General features: G+C 40.5%; 1 long non-coding RNA gene across 1 annotated transcript; it reads left to right on the top strand.

Annotated features, from left to right (window-relative positions):
• The first annotated feature begins 542 nt into the window (after positions 1-542).
• LOC121138961 lies at positions 543-7,619 on the top strand. The gene is made up of 3 exons (XR_005875830.1): positions 543-762; positions 6,996-7,224; positions 7,580-7,619. It is a non-coding gene; the product is annotated as an uncharacterized LOC121138961 (long non-coding RNA).
• The last annotated feature ends 323 nt before the right edge of the window (positions 7,620-7,942 follow it).

Raw genomic sequence — 7,942 nt, 5'->3', positions numbered from 1 at the left:
AAATGGCTACATTTTTCATTCACTGAAAAGTCTAGGATATTTGTTAGGAATGTTACAAAGATTGTGACAGTTGGTATTTATAAGGTGGTAAGAATAATTCACAGTTCCACTTTTTCTTACAGGAAGATATTAGACAACTTCAGCTGGACATGGTGGTGGATAGAAGTCTAAGATACCTACCACACTCCATTCCAGACTCCTGCTAATTTAATGACTAGGTCATCCCATGAAGGAGTTTTACTGCTATAAAATCAGTTGATCTTCAGACATGGTGATTAACCCAATAGGTCTGATCTAATCATCCAGATCCCTTTAAAAGACAAATGCCGAAATCAAGAGAGCTGATGTGAAAGGACAGGGCTTGCTCACACTGCTTTGAAGATGTGGGGGTCATGAGTGTGGAGCCTCCAGGAGCGGAGGGTGGGTCTCAGCAGGAAAGTGATGATCTCAGCGCTCCAGTCATAATCAGTGAACTTTCATTGTTGTTTCTGCTTTCTGAGGCAGGGTTTCCCTATATGGTTCAGGCTAGCCTTGAACTTCCAGTATGTAGTCTAGGTTGGACTCATATTCACAATGTTCCTGCCTCAGCCTATTAATGTTGGGATTGTAGCCATCTGCCACCACACCTGGCTTATGAATTCCTCTCTCTAAATTCTTTACCAAGAATTGAGCTTGGCCAACACCTGAATTTTGGACTTAAGGCACCCTAAGCAGAGAGATAACTGAGCCACTACGGACTTCTGATGTCAGGATTGTGAAATAGTAAGTAGATGCTCTTCTGAGTTGCTAACTTGGTGGTTAATTTGTGAGGCAGCCATAGCAAACAAATATCGACGCTCAGGGTCCTGAAGCAAACGAGCCATGAGCCTAAGATTTAATCCATCCAGCATAGCTGCAGAAAGGAAAAGAGGGAGGCAGGACAAGCAGGCGCGTCAGAAGGTGCCCAACCCTGGGATCCACAGCCACCACTCATCCACCAAGGCAGTGTGCTTGGCTGTCTTTCATACGGTAACTCTATTGCTGAAAGGAACATGGAGATAAAGGTGGAGCCCCTTTTCCTCAAAGTGCCCACAACTGAAGAGTTTGGACAGGCAATCAAATGGATCAGTGCAGGGAAGTACATCTCTCAAGGACTATGAAAGATGGGCCAGCAGTCAGGCTAGTTAGATAGGTGGACTGATGGGGGAAGTACTTTTGTGCATATGTTATCTTATTGGTTGTTGAATAAAACACTGTTGGCCAATAGGGAAGCAAGATAGGTGGGAGTAGGAGCCAAGGAGGATTCTGGGAAAGAGAGGCACAGTAAGTCACAATGTAGGACACCAGAGTAATAAGAGGTCCAGGCTTTCTCCGGTAAGAGAAGACCACGTGGAAATACTCAGATTAGCAGTTATGGGTTAATAATTAAGTCAGAACTAGCCGATAAGAAACCAAGCAAATGGCCAACAGCTTCATAATTAATGTAGTGTTCTGTGTGTTATTTGGGAGCTGAAATAGCTGCTGACCCAGGTGGCTGGCAGGAAGAGTACAGAGGGCTCACTGGGAGTTCTTCCCATGCTGCCTGTTGTAGGCTGTATAATAGTCTCCCAAGACGTCCCAACCTCCAAAACCTAGGACCGTATTGAATGAGTGTTGAGGAGAAACTAAGGTGGAAATAGAAAATAAAGCTTGCCAACCAGCTGGCTTTAACACAGAGAGATAATTTTGTGCTGTCCATTGTTACACAATATCCCTTTAAACTGAAAGAGAGATTAGAAGTACATCAGGTTTTCAAAGGTGGCTGTCAGAGGCAGATGGGAAGTGATTGCTAAAGGGACTGAGGGGACTCATTAGATGCCAAAATTTGACAGGTTATTTGCAGTGGTTTCAAAACATATCACTGAACTGCGCTGGAAAGAAAAATATAATCATATATAAATTATACCATAGTAGGCTTGATTTAAACTGTTTCTCAAAAAAATGAGTAATTGTTCATGGTTGAAAGGAGGGGCTTGCCAACTTCTCAAATATTATTTCAAGAAAATACACATTTTTAGGCTGACTCTGCAGCTTCATAGAATGCTTGCCTAGTATGCATTGAGTGCCCGGGTTTGATCCCTAGTACACACACACACACACACACACACACACACACACACACACACACACTCACACTCTCTCACACACACACATACACACACATGCATGCACACACGCACATACACACACGACTACCATACCACATGCTCTCTTACACACACCACACATACTTTCTCACACACACCTCACAATTCTCTCTTTCATACACACACACCTCACATACATTCTTTCACATACATCACACACACACACTCACACACACATATACACACATGCATGCACACATGCACATACATGACTACCATACCACATGCTTTCTTACACACACACCACACACACTTTCTCACACACACCTCACAATTCTCTCTCTCATACACACACCTCACATACATTCTTTCACATATATCACACACACACTCACACACACATACACACACATGCATGCACACATGCACATACACGACTACCATACCACATGCTTTCTTACACACACACACACCACACACACTTTCTCACACACACCTCACAATTCTCTCTCTCTCATACACACACCTCACATACATTCTTTCACATACAACACAATACACTCACACACACTCTCATGCACATACCACATATGCACACACTTTCTCACACGCACCACATACTTCACACATACTCTCTTTCACACACCACACATATTTCACGCACACACACCACCACTACCACACACTCTCACACACATACACACACATATACTATACTCACTCTCACACACATACACACACATATACTACACACACTCTGTCTCATCTGTCTCATGCCTATTCCTTACATACCACACATGCGCACTCTTTCTTACCCATACACTAAACATACACACACATACCACACACACCACACATGCACTCCTTCTCACACACTCTTTTACACACACACATACCTTTCTCACACGCATACCTCATGCACATATCACATGCCTCCCACTCTCTCACACACATTACACATATACTCACACACCATGCACACTTTTACACACACTCACAGACAAACCCTCTCACACAAAGACCACACATGCACACTCTTTCTCATACACACACACACGCTCTTTCTCACACACACTCTCTCACATACCCCCACACACTCTTTTACACACACACACGAACACTCTTTCTCATATCACTCTCACAAATTGCACACACATTATACACTCTTTCTCACATACCTCACACTCACACACACAACACACAAACATGTACACTCACATGCTCATGTATACCCACAGACAGACAGAGCCTAACTTAAATGAGAAGCCTTGCATATGTGAAGCCATTCAATGATTGTTCATTCCCTAGAGTGTACAGTTCCTTATCTGGTTTATTAAATCAAAGTAAAGTTTAAAAAGAACATTTTACTTAAATCTAAGAACCAAGCAATGAATTAAAGTGGCTGCAAGAAGAGGAGGAAATGTTTTCCCATCATCTCCATGAAAGAATGAACTCCTCTAAGCAGTTATGTTGAGAATTACACAAGGGGTGCTGAGATGAGTGGAATTTATCTCGCTCGGTGTTCAAGAATGTCTTCTAAAGGACTTTTTTAGTGAAAAGAAAAACATTTTCAGGCTTGCAAAGTGCTCTAAGTTCCTCAGAGAAAAATGCTAAGTACCGGAAGGGTGTTATTATTTCATGAGCTTGGGGCGTGCGTTGACAGTCATTATACCGCTTCCATTTATAGCTGCTGGGGCTGCCTGTGCAAACCACGTCTTTTGTGTGTGCATTTGTCACCCATTAAAAGCATGCACTCATTTGGGGAAATGCCCTTTCAGAGATATGGATAACAAACTTGTGAAAAGGCAACTGTTTTGCCCAAATTACTTAATGCCATCCAAGGGCATTGAGGGAGTGAGTTCAAGCAGACACTCTTGGCAACATGGCTTCTAAATCAAAGCCCACCCTCAGTGAGTCCCTATGAATTATTTACTTGTTGGAGATTTTCAGGATACTATTTTGTAGACAGCTCTTTTGGGAAAGAATTTAGAAAGAAATTATCATTTTTGCCTATTATTCTGTAAAGGGGTCTGGGGGATTGGAATAGAGAAATTGGAATAGGGAAACCATTTTTTTAACAGAGTTCTATTTTACTGACAAATTTTACATCTGAGCAGGGGGACAAAAGCCCAGCCCAATTATTTACTAATATCCTTCAATCGCACTATATCAAAGATGCAGTCTGCTTGTCGCAATTTAATAAGTGCTCTGTCTCCTCCTCTGGGGTTGGGATCACAGTCTATAGCTATAAACTGTAGAGATGTGACGGGTGTTCCATCTCATTAAGATGCCCTGCAACCCACATTCCATCCTCCTCCTGACATCTGATTTGCACTCCTCAAAGATGACCTTTCTGCCCTTCGTTGCTTTGCAAATACATTGGACGTCCCAAGGGCACAAGATGAAGCAGGCCACATGCTTCACGTTGCATTGTGGAACTTGCCTTTTGACAAGCATTTCCTCAGTTCTCTGTGGGAAAATCCTCTTGTTCACAAGACATTCTTGGGGAAGTTCTTGGCACCACTCTCAAAAAAAACCCACAAAGTCTTGATATAATGTGGACTACTTGAGGTCATCTGGAATTTCATCAGTCATGAGAATAGTTAGATTCACACTTTATTAAGAATAGTGTCCACTCATGCTAATGATAGGATTGCCTTAGGCTCGTGTTTCTAGAGGTATAAAAGAGCTATCAAGGATAATAACATAATTGTACCCTTTACCAATTAGAATACAGTGTCTGAATAATATTTGTGTTATGTTCAATTATAAAATACATTGAATGTATACTTTGATATTTTTACATTAATAAGGTGGATTGCATAAATGCATTTACAGCTAGGGAGCTTCTAGTAAATCCTTTCTGAAAGGTTATGTACTAGTCACACTGTAAGATTACCAGTCCCATAAACCAATGTGCATGCTGTCATTATTTATAGTTTTGCCTCCATAACTTTAGTAACTGCATATGAAATTTTAGCCACAGGATGCAATTTCATATGGTTGAGTATAGCTATCACATTGTAAATGATTTAAAAATATTTATCTTTTACCTAAAAACGACAGAATTTTATGTATGCAGCATGTGAGAATTTGGAGAGGTTCAGGATAAGAAACTCTGCCATTCTATTCTATGATGGCAGTCTTCTTTCTCCACAAATCTAGTAGGATTTCCCCACTAAAGAAATCAAGTGGATTAATCCAAGATGGAGCATATGTGTCCTAATTAACAAACTCACATAATTAAATTGAATTGCATGACATATATGCCCATAGACAAATAAGATGACTTCCTAGCAGGGGGCATGAGAAGATGGGGGCTGTGACAGATGCGTTTGGGGGTGAGCCTGTGTGTGTGTGTGTGTGTGCGCGCGCGCGCGCGCGTGCACGCACGCGCGCTAATGCCTGCATTTCCAGTGTACTGGGTGGTACTGGACTCCAACAGGCCTCTTATTTTCCTGCTATTTAGAATATAGACTATAGTATTCATTTCCAATAATATTGAATATGAAGACTTCCTTTCTAATATAAAAATAAATCAAAACATTTTATTAGCCAATTAGAAATTCATTCAAAGCCTTTGTAAATAATTGAACTGTAACGTTCAGTGTATCTACAACAGCTAGGGATAAAATGTGATGGCAGATGCATGGTATTCACTGTACTTTAGGCTCTAGTTTCTCTGCAGTTGTGGTTATTAGTCACTTAATTAAGATGAACTTTGTGTGTATCTATGTACGTGTGCGTTCACACGTGTGCCCACATGTTTATGCGGAGCTGCAGGCTTCCTTGGGTTCCTCGGGATTCCATTCACCTTCTATTTTGAGACAAAAATCTCTTACTTGATCTGGTATTTGCCAATTTTGATGGGGCATGTCCTTCTGTATATATTTCTCTTATTGGTTGATGAATAAAACACTGATTGTCCAGTAGCCAGGCAGGGCTACCAGACAAGGAGAATTCTGGGAAGAGGATGCAGAGAGAGGTTGAGAGGAGATGCCATGTAGCTACTGGTAAGATAAGATCATGTGGAAATACCTAGATTAATAGTTATAGGTTAATAATTGAGAGAGAGCCAGCCAGTAAGAAGCCTAAGCCAATCAGCCAAACAGTTTATAATTAATATAAGTCTCTATGTGTTTATTTGGGGCTAAACAGCTGTGAGACCAGGTGGGACAGAAACTGTCTACAAAACGCTGGTGGCATGCTTCTTGGTGGTGACATGAACCTAGAAACTCCATAGAGTTGTGTGAATAAACATGGCTCCTACCAGTACTCTACCATGAAGCTACTAAAAAGCCAAGGAATTGGGTGGGGCCAGCGGCTGCCTTAATTTTAGCCATGCTGTTTAGCAGATAAGACTCATGTGGTCAGAAAAAGATAGAGATATACAGTAAAGATTGATTCAGAGGAAGAAAAACCTCTGAAGGGTTCACAGGGTATTTAAAAATATACCTAATCTTGGGAGAGAAAAGAAAAAGGATAAAGTGCTTTAAAAAGAAATAGAATAGGTGGGCAGTGGTGGCACAAGTCTTTAATCCCAGCACTCAGGAGGCAGAGGCAGGCAGATCTCTGTGATCTCAAGGCCCATCTGGTCTACAGAATGAATTCCAGGACAGACAAAAATACACAGAGAAACCCTGTCTGAAAAATAAAAATAAAAGAAACTAATTTTAAAAAGCCATGTAAAGGTGGAAAATATACAGAAAGTCTGAATATTGTATGCTATTGTGTTGTCTTTGAATTGTTTGATTGCTGAGAAAATAGCAGCATCTGCTATTATGTTTCTGGATTAATCCAAACCTATATATTTTGAAAATGCCTTGACTTTGAAATTTAAGTCTAAGAACATGTTACTTTGCAAAAGAGGTTCTGCTTTTGTTTCCACAGAAAATGAAAAGCTGTGGATTCCTTCCAAACTAATATGGTTTGGTCAAGCAAGAACCCCGAAGCAATGGCCCAGGTGATCCAACATCCAAAACAGCTGAGACCATGAAGACTCAGACTACTACAGTCAGGATTTGGACAGGTTTCTGGTTTTTCTCAGGACCCCCTTGGCATTGACAGTGCCCCCAAACTGCAAAAAGCAGTTTAGGGAGAACAACATCAACATTCCCAAGTAATGTTTATAAATGTTTGTTTTCATTTAAATGAGGTTGATTATAAATGGTTAATGATTACAGTCAATTTCTTTCTATAGAAAAAAGGGGAATATGATATAGAAATGAATACATTGTATTGGTATGGATTTTGATTAATTGATACACATTTAAGGTCAATTTTGTTATAGGTATATTTCTATTCTTGTTTTGATATTGTATTATACAGCTCATTTAAAAATGTAATACATAATTAAATACAGATTATATATAGTCACCTAAAACTTATGTTAGTTAGGTTTTCTAGATATATAGAGATATATTTCAAAACCTTTCAAAGACCTACATAATATGGCATTTAAAATGGTTTATTAGGGTTTTTCATAACAGTGAGACACGACTGCTCCTGGCAACACCAATTACGTCAGAGAGGAAGATGGGCATCGAGGAAACTTGTTATGGAGTTTGCCTTCCACATGGCAGAAATAGCCATCTGGGCAAGAAACTGCTCTTGTCTGGACTGCTTGACTGTTGCTGTATAAGCTGGACATGCAGGACCCACAGGAAAGTGACTGCTGATCTTGCCAGAACAAGATGAGAGAGTCCTTTAGGGTTCCTGCTTCATAGAAGAATCTGCTACACATTCTGCAGGACACAGAAAAATGACTGACAAACTGCCAATACAGGCAGGACAGTTTCAAATTTCCTTCTTCACTGAGAAGTCTGCCAGACACTATA

This window comes from Mesocricetus auratus, unplaced genomic scaffold (genome assembly GCF_017639785.1).
Source record: "Mesocricetus auratus isolate SY011 unplaced genomic scaffold, BCM_Maur_2.0 Super-Scaffold_6730, whole genome shotgun sequence".
NCBI lineage: Eukaryota > Metazoa > Chordata > Mammalia > Rodentia > Cricetidae > Mesocricetus > Mesocricetus auratus.
The sequence above is the reverse complement of the archived record's forward strand: the minus strand, read 5'-3'. Positions and strand labels throughout refer to the sequence as shown.